This window comes from Triticum aestivum, chromosome 4A, assembly GCF_018294505.1.
Source record: "Triticum aestivum cultivar Chinese Spring chromosome 4A, IWGSC CS RefSeq v2.1, whole genome shotgun sequence".
Taxonomy (NCBI): domain Eukaryota; kingdom Viridiplantae; phylum Streptophyta; class Magnoliopsida; order Poales; family Poaceae; genus Triticum; species Triticum aestivum.
The window spans coordinates 132,013,237-132,026,799 of NC_057803.1; positions in this window are offsets into that span (position 1 = coordinate 132,013,237).

Below are 13,563 nucleotides of genomic sequence, written 5' to 3' on the forward strand. Positions count from 1 at the left end.
GTTAAAACAATTGTCTTCTATGGATCAATACACCAGTCCCACCTTTACTTTGATCTTGTGTCGAGTAATTACCCCCCTGATATCTCGAGATTATCATGGAACTGCATAACTCTTTATGAGTTCTTCATCAAGTGCTACCTTCCCACTGATTCCAATTTTTCGCGGGCTCTGAGTTATTGAACACTCAAAGACACCGATAACTGAACCGAGTCCGCTCTTCGGTTAAACAACTCTTCAGTAAGCTTCTATAAATATGAGTTGTACCCGATCACGCCATTCCTAGCCTGTTTGGCTATATCATTGTCATGCCGATTCTAACTATGCTACCTGGTCCTTATTCTCGGAGCACCAAATTTCGACGATGAACTAACCTTACGTCGATCCTCGTCGTCATATCATTTCGCCTTGAACAATAAGCTTGGTTTCGAGTTTGTGTCATACCCTTGGTTCCAATAACCTTTCACTTCATCATTGTTTGACTTGATGTCATCGTCGATCGATTACATCTTTGTGAAATCTCTCGACTAATGTGTCGTGATCATCTCCATCATTCCGAGCTCTTCCAGGAATTCAATTGAATTCATGATGGGTAATACCATCCTTGCCCCTCGATGATTCCTGTTCTCATCGACCACTTTATTGCCTTCCGTTCAACACAACTTGTTCGTGTTTTGTGTAAACCTTGAGATCACTGCTACCCAGCAGTTGATCTTCCTTACCTCGGAAGTATTACCATCTCTTTTTGTCAAGAATGTGGTGAGAATTTCACCACCTCTTAATAATTCTTGATATCATAATACTTCTTGCCATCTTCATTCATTCCTTGGTCCCCGTATTGTTTTCAACCGAAATACCGACAATGGAGCGATGGCGTGCGAATTCAAAACTTCTAACAACCCTATTGCTTTGAAGTGAATGGACGATAGTTCATTCTAAGTCCTTCGCTAATTGAATCACCATTCTGACATTGGCCGTGCAACCCAACCCATATTTCGGGCGCACCTTCCAACCAATGTTTAATTGTGTATGTTTTCCTCGAGCATACTTCCTTATATCATTTGATCTGACTAATGTTATCTTCTTGTTCACTTAATGGTGGAAATCCATCTTTTGGGAATCTCGGTGAATTGCCGTTGAGTTCACCAGACACCTCCTTGTCCTCTCCTTGGGTTAATGATGGACTCTTGTTAACGGAAATCACTTCATAGTTCATTTCCCGAGAATCTTACAATGTCATCTCGTCAATTTGCGTTGCACCTTTCCTTCTCAGGTATCCTAAGTCTGAGGTATCGTGACACCATTCGGATCTGAATCTCGGTCAGATATGATGGTTGGGACAACTTTCCAAGAGTTATGATGTTGATCCTTTGATGACCCGGTAACATGATGTCATGCCTAGCACCCCCCCCCTGGCTGGAGGACCTATCATTATAGATTCCTTTTCAGCAAGGTTATCCGTTCATCCATGAGGAAATTGTAGGACTTAATCTACAAGTTATTCCTGATGGATCCTTCGTGTTTCCAAAGTCTGATCTTCACCTGAAGACCATGTCACTGCTATCTCGAAGCATGTCAATGGTACTCCGATTTTCAACAGGAACATTTGAAGCATGATGCTAAATTTTAATTATCAATTATCCTAACACCGTTGTATGAGTAATATCATGAGATTCCTCCCCCCTTACCTAAATGGTTTTCTACTTTATATCCTGTCATGGATATCTTGCTCTGCTTGTCCTTGGGAAGGATATACCCTCGAAATATGTGTTTAAACATATTTTCCTTTCCATTGTTCTGTTTAATCTGATGATCATATTTTCCTTCCATTGGTTTGTTTAAACCTTTTCTATGATCTATATGATATAAGCAGTAATAATCCACTGCTTGTGCAAACACCTCGATGTACAACTCTGTCAGTAAGACCTTGTTACTATTGTTGATGACATTCCGGTAACCACCGATGGACGGGAACCTTGCCTATTGGTCCGCCTCGTTTCAACGAGCAGGAAAATGGTTCTCTTCGTCCCTCGCCCTTGGTACCAACGTTGTTGCCGACATAACTGACTTGGTACTCTCTGACATGCCTTGCTATCATGACCGTGAAAGATGTCACTGCTCCTATTACAAAAAAAAACCACATGGTGGGCCCATAACCCACAGTTCCACAGGATCGAAACCTGACTCTCCTGTACACCCCCTGTTTCCAAAGTTATTCCTCCCGCGTGGGCTCGTATGTAATTCATGAGCCACCTTCCGATGAGATCGTCAATTCTGGCTTCAGACACAATAATTATTCCGTGGTTTTAAAACCACTTTCACCTTCTGACTAGGCATTGAACGATTGCCTGGCTGCCTGAAACTTCTTATTGTACCTTCCAACTTTACCCTCGAAGTGTTTATTTGTTCAACTCGAGAGGTACTCATATGCTCATTCATGGGTTAATCCCAGATCATTACCCTTATAACATACTATCGTTGCCAATATGCCTCGTTACCTATTCGTAAATACGATGAAGATCCCGAAGAAAGGATGCCGACTTCATCATGATGACCTAAAGCGGAGAAATGAAGACATCAATATAATGGGTCGACCTCTTCGAGAAGAGCAACCAAGACTGAGAAGATCCGTTAGCATATCGTAACTAGATCCCTCCCCCCCCTTACTCGTGCTCCTAAATCTCGGGACGAGATTTCTTGTAGTGGAGGAGAATTGTGACGCCCGGGTAATTAAGCTACAGTAATCCCCACTAATGTTGCCACGTCACCTTTGTCACGGTAGTTAATCTCGGGTTAGTTCAAAAACCGGTTCGAATTTCAAATTCAAAATCGAGCAAACAATAAAAGTTTTCAAATATTAAAAATTTAAATGTTCGTAGTGAACCAAATAATACATAGATAATTATGGTGGTGAAACCACTTTTTTATAAAATGTTTAAGTGCTCAAGGGAAAATTAAACAACAGCAAAGGAAAGTAATTAAAAGCCTTTTGTATTTTGTAAAATAATAAACTATTTTATTTAGCTGTCCAAATTAATGTGGCAGTGGTATCTTTAACATACCATATTTAGGTGTTGTTCTCACATTTTTCGAAATTGAAATAAATTAAAATTTTAATAACCGAAAAGAAGAAATAAAAGAAAGACAAAAAAAGGGAAAGGGAAAAAGGAGCCCCCCCCCCCTGGGCTCCGGCCCAGCAGGCCGGCCCAGTCGAACACCGGCCCAGCCGGGCCTCCTTATCCATCCCCCCCCACCCCCGAAACCCTACCCACGACCCCCACTCTCCCTCGCCCCCTCCCCCACGTTCGCTCCCCTCTCCCCCGATCTGGATCGGGATCGGGGGGAGGCCACCGACGCGCCGCCGCTCCCCTGAGGCCACCGCCGCCGCACGAGGCCGCACCACCCGGAGCGCCTTCGCCTCGCCGCCTCTCCGGCTCACCTCCCCTCGCTCCGCTTTCCCCCATCCCGATTCTGGATCGGGGGGAACAAACCCCATGTCGCCCCGACCCCTCGACGAACCCAGCCATCGCTGGAGCCACCCCGCCGGACCTTCCCTCACCGGATCTCTCCTCCTCAAGCCGCTCGCCGGAGCCGCCTCGCCTTCCTCTTCGTCGTCGACCGCGTCCCCGTCACCCACCTCGAGCACCGCTGCCCCGTGCCCTACAGCCCCCTGTGAGCTCCCCATCTCCTCCGCTCTCCCTCTCGCACCCGCCCGTGCGACCACGTCGCCGCACCCCCATTTGCCGCTCGCGGCCTCGCCGCTGTCGTCGCCCCGCAGCCACGCGCGCTGGTGCTCCTGTGCGCCACCACATGCATCGCCGTTCCCGGCCGAAGCCTCTCCGCCTTCCCCCGCCATCCACTATGGACGCGAGCTCGACCCGCGGCCGCGCCGACCTCCTTCGCGCCCTCTTCCCCTGGCCACCTCCCCTCCGGCCCGCCGCTCTGATCCGGCCGGCGCCCGTGCAGCCCCTGGCTGCCGGCGCCCGTGCCTGGCTTCCCCTGACCCCGCTCGGGCTGGCAGGCGCCCGCCCACCTGGGGCTATGCCCCGTTTCGCCAGCGCCCATGCGCCCACATGCCCGTAACCGCATGACCCGGTGCCCGCTAAGGCCCCGGGCCACTGACTAGGGGGCCCCACCCCCAGAACGCAAATAAAAAAAAAGAGAAGAAAGAAAAAAGAAAATAAATAATAATAATAAAGATAATAAAAATAATAAATAAATAATAATAATAAAGATAATAAAAATAATAAATAAATAATAAATAATAAAATAAATAAAAAAACAATAAATATAATTAATAAAATTAAAATGATTTAATAAAATTATTAATTAATTAATTAATTAATTAAGTTAATTAATCCGGTTTAATTAAATTAATTAACTAGTTAAGTTTAATTAAACTGTAATTAGATTAACCTAAACCCTAATTAATTTAAATAGAGAATGACAGGTGGGTCCCACTGGACCCACATGTCAGGGTTGACTCAGTCAACCCCTGTTGACTGCTGACGTCAGCATGACATCATGCTGACGTCATAAATACCTTTTTCTCGAATTAATTAAATAAATAATTAAATTCCAAAATTATTAAAATCTTTTAAAAATCATATCTTTTAATCCGTAACTCGGATTAAAATATTTTCAACATGAAAGTTGCTCAGAACGACGAGACGAATCCGGATACGCGGTCCGTTCGTCCGCCACACACCCCTAACCTATCGAACCCGCAACTTTCCCCCTCCGGTTCCTCTGCCCGAAAACGCGAAACTCCGGGAATACTTTCCCGGATGTTTCCCCCCCTTCGTCGGTATCACCAACTACCGCGATTGGGCGCACCTAGCATCGTTACTTGTCATGTCATGCATCGATATGCATTTGTTTGCATTGTATTCATTGTTTCTTCCCCCTCTTCTCTCCCGTAGACTACGAGACCGACGCTGCTGCTGCCCAGTTCGACTACGGAGTTGACGACCCCTCTCTCTTGCCAGAGCAACCAGGCAAGCCCCCCCTTTGATCACCAGATATCGCCTACTCTTCTCTATACTGCTTGCATTAGAGTAGTGTAGCATGTTACTGCTTTCCGTTAATCCTATTCTGATGCATAGCCTGTCATTGTTGCTACAGTCATTGATACCTTACCCGCAATCCTAAATGCTTAGTATAGGATGCTAGTGTTTCATCAGTGGCCCTACACTCTTGTCCGTCTGCCATGCTATACTACTGGGCTGTGATCACTTCGGGAGGTGATCACGGGCATATACTATATACTTTACACTGTTACATTACCTGTGATACTGTTCGGAGTTGGGGGCTGAAGGGGCAGGTGGCTCCATCCCGGTAGAGGTGGGCCTGGGTTCCCGACGGCCCCCGACTGTTACTTGGTGGCGGAGCGACAGGGCAGGTTGAGACCACCTAGGAGACAGGTGGGCCTGGCCTTGTTCGGCATTCGCGGATACTTAACACGCTTAACGAGATCTTGGTATTTGATCTGAGTCTGGCTACGAGCCTATACGCACTAACCATCTACGTGGGAGTAGTTATGGGTATCCCGACGTCGTGGTATCAGCCGAAGCACTTCAGACGTCAGCGACGGAGCGGCGCGCGCCGGATTGGAACGTAAGCCTGCTCTTGTATTAAGGGGGCTAGTTCTGCTTCCGGCCGCGTACGCAACGTGCAGGTGTGCTATGGGCGATGGGCCCAGACCCCTGTGCGCTTAGGTTTAGACCGGCGTGCTGGCCTCTCTGTTTTGCCTAGGTGGGGCTGCGACGTGTTGATCTTCCGAGGCCGGGCATGACCCAGGAAAGTGTGTCCGGCCAAATGGGATCGAGCGTGTTGGGCTATGTGGTGCACCCCTGCAGGGAAGTTAATCTATTCGAATAGCCGTGATCTTCGGTAACAGGACGACTTGGAGTTGTACCTTGACCTTATGACAACTAGAACCGGATACTTAATAAAACACACCCTTCCAAGTGCCAGATACAACCCGGTGATCGCTTTTCCGCAGGGCGACGAGGAGAGGATCGCCGGGTAGGATTATGCTATGCGATGCTACTGGAGATGCTGTTGGAGATGCTACTTGGAGATGCTACTTGGAGGACTACAATCTACTCTCTTCTATATGCTGCAAGACGGAGGCTACCAGAAGCGTAGTCTTCGACAGGATTAGCTATCCCCCCTCTTATTCTGGCATTCTGCAGTTCAGTCCACCGATATGGCCTCCTTACACATATACCCATGCATATGTAGTGTAGCTCCTTGCTTGCGAGTACTTTGGATGAGTACTCACGGTTGCTTTTCTCCCCTCTTTTCCCCTTTCCCTTCTACCTGGTTGTCGCAACCAGATGCTGGAGTCCAGGAGCCAGACGCCACCGTCGACGACGACCCCTACTACACCGGAGGTGCCTACTACTACGTGCTGCCCGCTGATGACGACCAGGAGTGACCTAGGAGGATCCCAGGCAGGAGGCCTGCGCCTCTTTCGATCTGTATCCCAGTTTGTGCTAGCCTTCTTAAGGCAAACTTGTTTAACTTATGTCTGTACTCAGATATTGTTGCTTCCGCTGACTCGTCTATGATCGAGCACTTGTATTCGAGCCCTCGAGGCCCCTGGCTTGTATTATGATGCTTGTATGACTTATTTTATTTATAGAGTTGTGTTGTGATATCTTCCCGTGAGTCCCTGATCTTGATCGTACACATTTGCGTGCATGATTAGTGTACGATTGAATCGGGGGCGTCACACCAACAATAAGAATATCATATTTCTTCTTGACAGTAGGAAGAGGAAATTCAAAACCTCCAAATACAATCAATGGAATTTCCAATAGAGTTGATACTATGAACTTGAGGTTGTTTCCTTGGAAAGTGTACCATATGCTCATTACCATTAACATGAAAAGTGACATTGCCTTTAGTCCAATCAATAACAGCCCCTACAGTATTCAAAAAGGGTCTTCCAAGAATAATAGACATACTATCGTCCTCGGGAATATCAAGAATAACAAAGTCCGTTAAAATAGTAACGTTTGCAACTACAACAGGCACATCCTCACAAATACTGACAGGTATAGCAGTTGATTTATCAGCCATTTGCAAAGATATTTCAGTAGGTGTCAACTTATTCAAATCAAGTCTATGATATAAAGAGAGAGGCATAACACTAACACCGGCTCCCAGATCACATAAAGCAGTTTTAACATAGTTTCTTTTAATGGAGCATGGTATAGTGGGTACTCCCGGATCTCCATGTTTCTTTGGTATTCCACCTTGAAAAGTATAATTAGCAAGCATGGTGGAAATTTCAGCTTCTGGTATCTTTCTTTTATTAGTAACAATATCTTTCATGTACTTAGCATAAGGATTCATTTTAAGCATATCAGTTAATTGCATACACAAAAAGATAGGTCTAATCATTTCTGTAAAGCTCTCAAAATCCTCATTATCCTTTTTCTTGGATGGTTTGGGAGGAAAAGGCATGGGTTTTTGAACCCATGGTTCTCTTTCTTTACCATGTTTCCTAGCAACAAAGCCTTTCTTATCATAACGTTGATTCTTTGATTGTGGGTTATCAAGATCAACATCAGGTTCAATTTCTATATCGTTATCATTGCTAGGTTGAGCATCATCATGAACATTATCATTAACATTATCACTAGTTTCAGGTTCATTACCAGATTGTGTTTCAGCATCAGAAATAGAAATACCATTTGGATTCTCAGATGTTTCAGCAATAGGTTCACTAGAAGCATGCAAAGTCCTATCATTTTTCTTTTTCTTCCATTTAGAAGGACTAGGTGCATCTATATTATTTCTCTGAGAATCTTGCTCAATTCTCTTAGGGTTGCCTTCAGGATATAGAGGTTCCTGAGTCATTCTACTAGTTGTAGTAGCCACTCTAACAACATACTCATCATTCTTACTATTCAATTCATTGAGCAAATCATTTTGAGCCTTAAGTACTTGTTCTACTTGAGTGGTAACCATAGAAGCATGTTTACTAATAAGTTTAAATTCACCTTTGACATTAGCCATATAATCACCCAAGTGTTCAAGCATATTTGAATTGTATTTCAATTGTCTACCAAAATAAGCATTGAAGTCTTCTTGCTTAACCATAAATTTATCAAACTCATCTAAGCATGGGCTAGCAAACTTAGTAAATGGGATTTCAGCTTTATCATATCTATAGAGAGAGTTTACCTTTACTACCTGTGTCGGGTTATCAAGACCATGTGTTTCTTCAATAGGTAATGGATTAAGACCATATGTTTCTTCAACATGCGGTAAATTAAGACCGTGTATTTCTTCAATAGGAGGTAAATTATTAACATCTTCAACTTTAATACCTGTTCTTTCATAGATTTCTTTGCCTCTTGCATATCTTCAGGACTGAGAAATAGAACACCTCTTTTCTTCGGAGTTGGTTTAGGAATAGGCTCAGGAACTGGCTCAGGAAGTGTCCAATTATTTTCATTTGTCAACATATTATTCAATAGAATTTCAGCTTCAGTCGATGTTCTTTCCCTGAAAACAGAACCAGCACAACTATCCAGGTAATCTCTAGAAGCATCGGTTAGTCCATTATAAAAGATATCAAGTATTTCATTTTTCTTAAGAGGATGATTAGACAAAGCATTAAGTAACTCTCATTAGTGAACATGGTACCTATATCATTTAATTTAGTAAGATGTGCCACAACAGTTTCAGATTCATATCCATGAAAAGGATCAGATTCAACCAAAGTAATTATATCAGGAGCAACAGAGAATTCATAATCCTTATCAGTAACATAGATAGGTGAAGTAGCAAAAGCAGGGTCATGTTTCATTCTAGCATTAAGAGATTTCTGCTTCCATTTAGCTAATAACCTCTTGAGCTCGTATCTATCTTTGCAAGCTAAAATAGCTAGAGCGGCTCCTTTTTCAAAAACATAACCCTCAGGAATAACAGGCGATTCATATTTATTAGGAGGAGAGTCTTCATCATCACTTTCATCAATATTATCAGTTTCAATAATTTCATTCTCTCTAACCCTAGCAAGTTGTTCATCAAGAAATTCACCAAGTGGCACAATAGTATCAAGCATAGAAGTAGTTTCATTATAAGTATCATGCATAGCAGAAGTGGCATCATCAATAACGTGCGACATATCAGAACAAATAGCAGAAGCAGGTTTAGGTGTCGCAAGCTTACACAAAATAGAAGGTGAATCAAGTGTAGAGCTAGATGGCAGTTCCTTACCTCCCCTCATAGTTGAGGGATAAATCTTGGTTTTTGGATCTCTCAAGTTCTTCATAATGATAAGAAGATATAAATCCCAAGTGACTCAAAGAATAGAGCTATTCTCCCCAGCAACGGCGCCAGAAAATAGTGTTGATAACCCACAAGTATAGGGGATTGCAACAGTTTTCGAGGGTAGAGTATTCAACCCAAATTTATTGATTCGACACAAGGGGAGCTAAAGAATATTCTCAAGTATTAGCAGCTGAGTTGTCAATTCAACCACACCTGGAAACTTAATATCTGCAACAAAGTGTTTAGTAGCAAAGTAATATGATAGTAGTGGTAACGGTAGCAAAGGGTAATAGTAACAAAAGTAATGTTTTTTGGTATTTTGTAGTGATGATAGCAATAGCAACGGAAAAGTAAATAAGCGAAGAACAGTATATGGAAAGCTCGTAGGCAATGGATCGGTGATAGAGAATTATGCCGGATGCGGTTCATCATGTAACAGTCATAACCTAGGGTGACACAGAACTAGCTCCAATTCATCAATGTAATGTAGGCATGTATTCCAAATATAGTCATACCTGTTTATGGAAAAGAACTTGCATGGCATATTTTGTCCTACCCTCCCGTGGCAGCGGGGTCCTAGCGGAAACTAAGGGATATTAAGGCCTCCTTTTAATAGAGTACTGGAACAAAGCATTAACACATAGTGAATACATGAACTCCTCAAACTACGGTCATCACCGGGAGTGGTCCCAATTATTGTCACTTCGGGGTTGCCGGATCATAACACATAGTAGGTGACTATAGACTTGCAAGATAGGATCAAGAACTCTCATATATTGAAGAAAACATAATTGGTTCAGATCTGAAATCATGGCACTCGGGCCCTAGTGACAAGCATTAAGCATAGCAAAGTCATAGAAACATCAATCTCAGAACATAGTGGATACTAGGGATCAAACCCTAACAAAACTAACTCAATTACATGATAAATCTCATCCAACCCATCACCGTCCAGCAAGCCTATGATGGAATTACTCACGCACGGCAGTGAGCATCATGAAATTGGTGATGGAGGAAGGTTGATGATGACGATGGCGACAGATTCCCCTCTCCGGAGCCCCGGTCGGACTCCAGATCAGCCCTCCCGAGAGGTTTTAGGGCTTGGCGGCGGCTCCGTAGCGTAACATGCGATGAATCCTTCTCTTTGATTTTTTTTCTCCCCGAAAGCAAATATATAGAGTTGGAGTTGAGGTCGGAGGAGCTCTAGGGGGCCCACGAGGTAGGGGGCGTGCCCTGGGGGGCAGGCGCGCCCCCATCCTCGTGGCTAGGGTGTGGGCCCCCTGGTCTTCATCTTTTGCAAGGATTTTTTATTATTTCCAAATAGGCGTTCCGTGAAGTTTTAGGTCATTCCAAGAACTTTGGTTTCTGCACATAAATAACACCATGGTAATTCTGCTGAAAATAGCATCAGTCCAGGTTAGTTCCATTCAAATCATGCAAGTTAGAGTCCAAAACAAGGGCAAAAGTGTTTGGAAAAGTAGATACGACGGAGACGTATCAAGCACTTATATGGCGCTTGCATCTTATACAATAAAGAGACAACTATAAGGCTCTTGCCAGTTGCCGATAACTTTAACAAAACATGATCATCTCATACAACAATTTATATCTCATCATGTCTTGACCATATCACATCACAACATGCCCTGCAAAAACAAGTTAGACGTCCTCTACTTTGTTATTGCAAGTTTTACGTGGCTGCTACGGGCTTCTAGCAAGAACCGTTCTTACCTACGCATCAAAACCACAACAATTTTTCATCAAGTGTGCTGTTTTAACCTTCAACAAGGACCGGGCGTAGTCAAACTCGATTCAACTAAAGCTGGAGAAATAAACACCCACTAGCCACATGTGTGCGAAGCACGTCGGTAGAACCAGTCTCATGAACGTGGTCATGTAATGCCGGTTTAGGCCGCTTCATCCAACAATACCGCCGAATCAAAGTATGACATGCTGGTAAGCAGTATGACTATTATCGCCCACAACTCTTTGTGTTCTACTCGTGCATATAACATCTACGCAAAGACCTGGCTCGGATGCCACTGTTGGGGAAAGCAGTATTTCAAAAAATTTCTATGATCACGCAAGATCTATCTAGAAGATGCATAGCAATGAGTGGGGAGATTGTGTTCATGTACCCTCGTAGACCGAAAGCGGAAGCGTTTAGTAACGCGGTTGATGTAGTCAAACGTCTTCGCGGTCCAACCGATCAAGTAGCGAACACACGGCACATCCACGATCAGCACAAGTTCATTTCGGTGACGTCCCTCGAACTCTAGATCCAGCTGAGGCCGAGGGTGAGTTCCATCAACACGGCGGCATGGTGATGGTGATGATGAAGTTACTGACGTAGGCCTTCACCTAAGCACTACGACAATATGACCTAGGTGGAAATCTGTGGAGGGGGGCACTGCACACGGCTAAGAAATCAACTTGTGTCTCTATAGGGTGCCCCCTCCCCCGTATATAAAGGATGGGAGGAGTAGGAGGGCCGGCCTCAAGGGGCGCGCCTAGAGGGGGGATTCCTACTCCTAGTAGGAGTAGGTTTCCCCCTTTCCTAGTCCAAGTAGAAGAAGGAAGGAGAGGAAGAAGGAAAGAGGGGGGGGGGGGCGCCGCCCCCTCCTAGTCCAATTCGGACAAGCCCATGGGGGGCGCGCTGCCTCCCCTTGTGGCCTTTCTCTCCTTTCCACTAAAGCCCAGTAAGGCCCAATACTTCCCCCGGTGAATTCTAGTAACTCCCCGGTTCTCCGAATATTACCCGAATCACTCGGAACCTTTCCGATGTCCGAATATAGCCTTCCAATATATGAATCTTTACCTCTCGACCATTTTGAGACTCCTCATCACGTCCGTGATCTCATCCGGGACTCCGAACAACCTTCATTCATGAAATCACATAAACTCATAATACAAATCATCATCGAACGTTAAGCGTGCGGACCCTATGGCTTCGACAACTATGTAGACGTGACCGAGACACATCTCCAGTCAATAACCAATAGCGGAACCTGGATGCGCATATTCGTTCCTACATATTCTACAAAGATCTTTATCAGTCAAACCGCATAACAACATCCATTGTTCCCTTTGTCATCGGTATGTTACTTGCCCGAGATTCGATCGTCGGTATCATCATACCTAGTTCAATCTCGTTACTGGCAAGTCTCTTTACTTGTTCCGTAATGCATCATCCCGCAACTAACTCATTAGTCACATTCCTTGCAAGGCTTATACTGATGTGCATTACCGAGAGGGCCCAGAGATGCCTCTCCGACAAGCGGAGTGACAAATCCTAATATCGATCTATGCCAACTCAAAAAACACCATCGGAGACACCTGTAGAGCATCTTTATAATCACCCAGTTACGTTCTGAAGTTTGATAGCACACTAAGTGTTCCTCCAGTATTCGGGATTTGCATAATCTCATAGTCATAGGAACATCTATAAGTCATGAAGAAAGCAATAGCAATAAACTAAACGATCATAGTGCTAAGCTAACGGATGGGTCTTGTCCATCACATCATTCTCTAATGATGGGATCCCGTTCATCAAATGACAACACATGTCTATGGCTAGGAAACTTAATCATCTTTGATTAACGAGCTAGTCAAGTAAAGGTATACTAGTGAAACTCTGTCTGTCTATGTATTCACACATGTACTAAGTTTCCGGTTAATACAATTCTAGCATGAATAATAAACATTTATCATGATATAAGGAAATATAAATAACAACTTTATTATTGCCTATAGGGCATATTTCCTTCAATAGACTCTATGCTCACATACAACGGGTGTAAGACAGTTTTGCACATGTAGAATACTTGGGTTAAACTTGATGAGCCTACCATGTACAGACGTGGTCTCGGAACACTAGAGACCGAAAGGTCGAACGTGAGTCATAAAGTAGATATGATCAACATAGAGATGTTCACCATTGATGATTACCCCATCTCACATGATGATCGGACATGGGTTAGTTGATTTCGATCATGTATCACTTAGATAACTTGAGGGATGTTTATTTAAATGGGAGCTCATTAGTAATTTGATTAATAGAACTTAATTTTTCATGAACTTAGTCTTAATAGTTTTGCATATCTATACTGTAGATCAATGGCCCGTGCTACCGTTCCCCTGAATTTTAATGCGTTCCTAGAGAAAGCTAAGTTGAAAGATGATAGTAGCAACTACACAGACTGGGTCCATAACTTGAGGATTATCCTCATTGCTGCATAGACGAATTATGTCCTTGATGCACCGCTAGGTGAA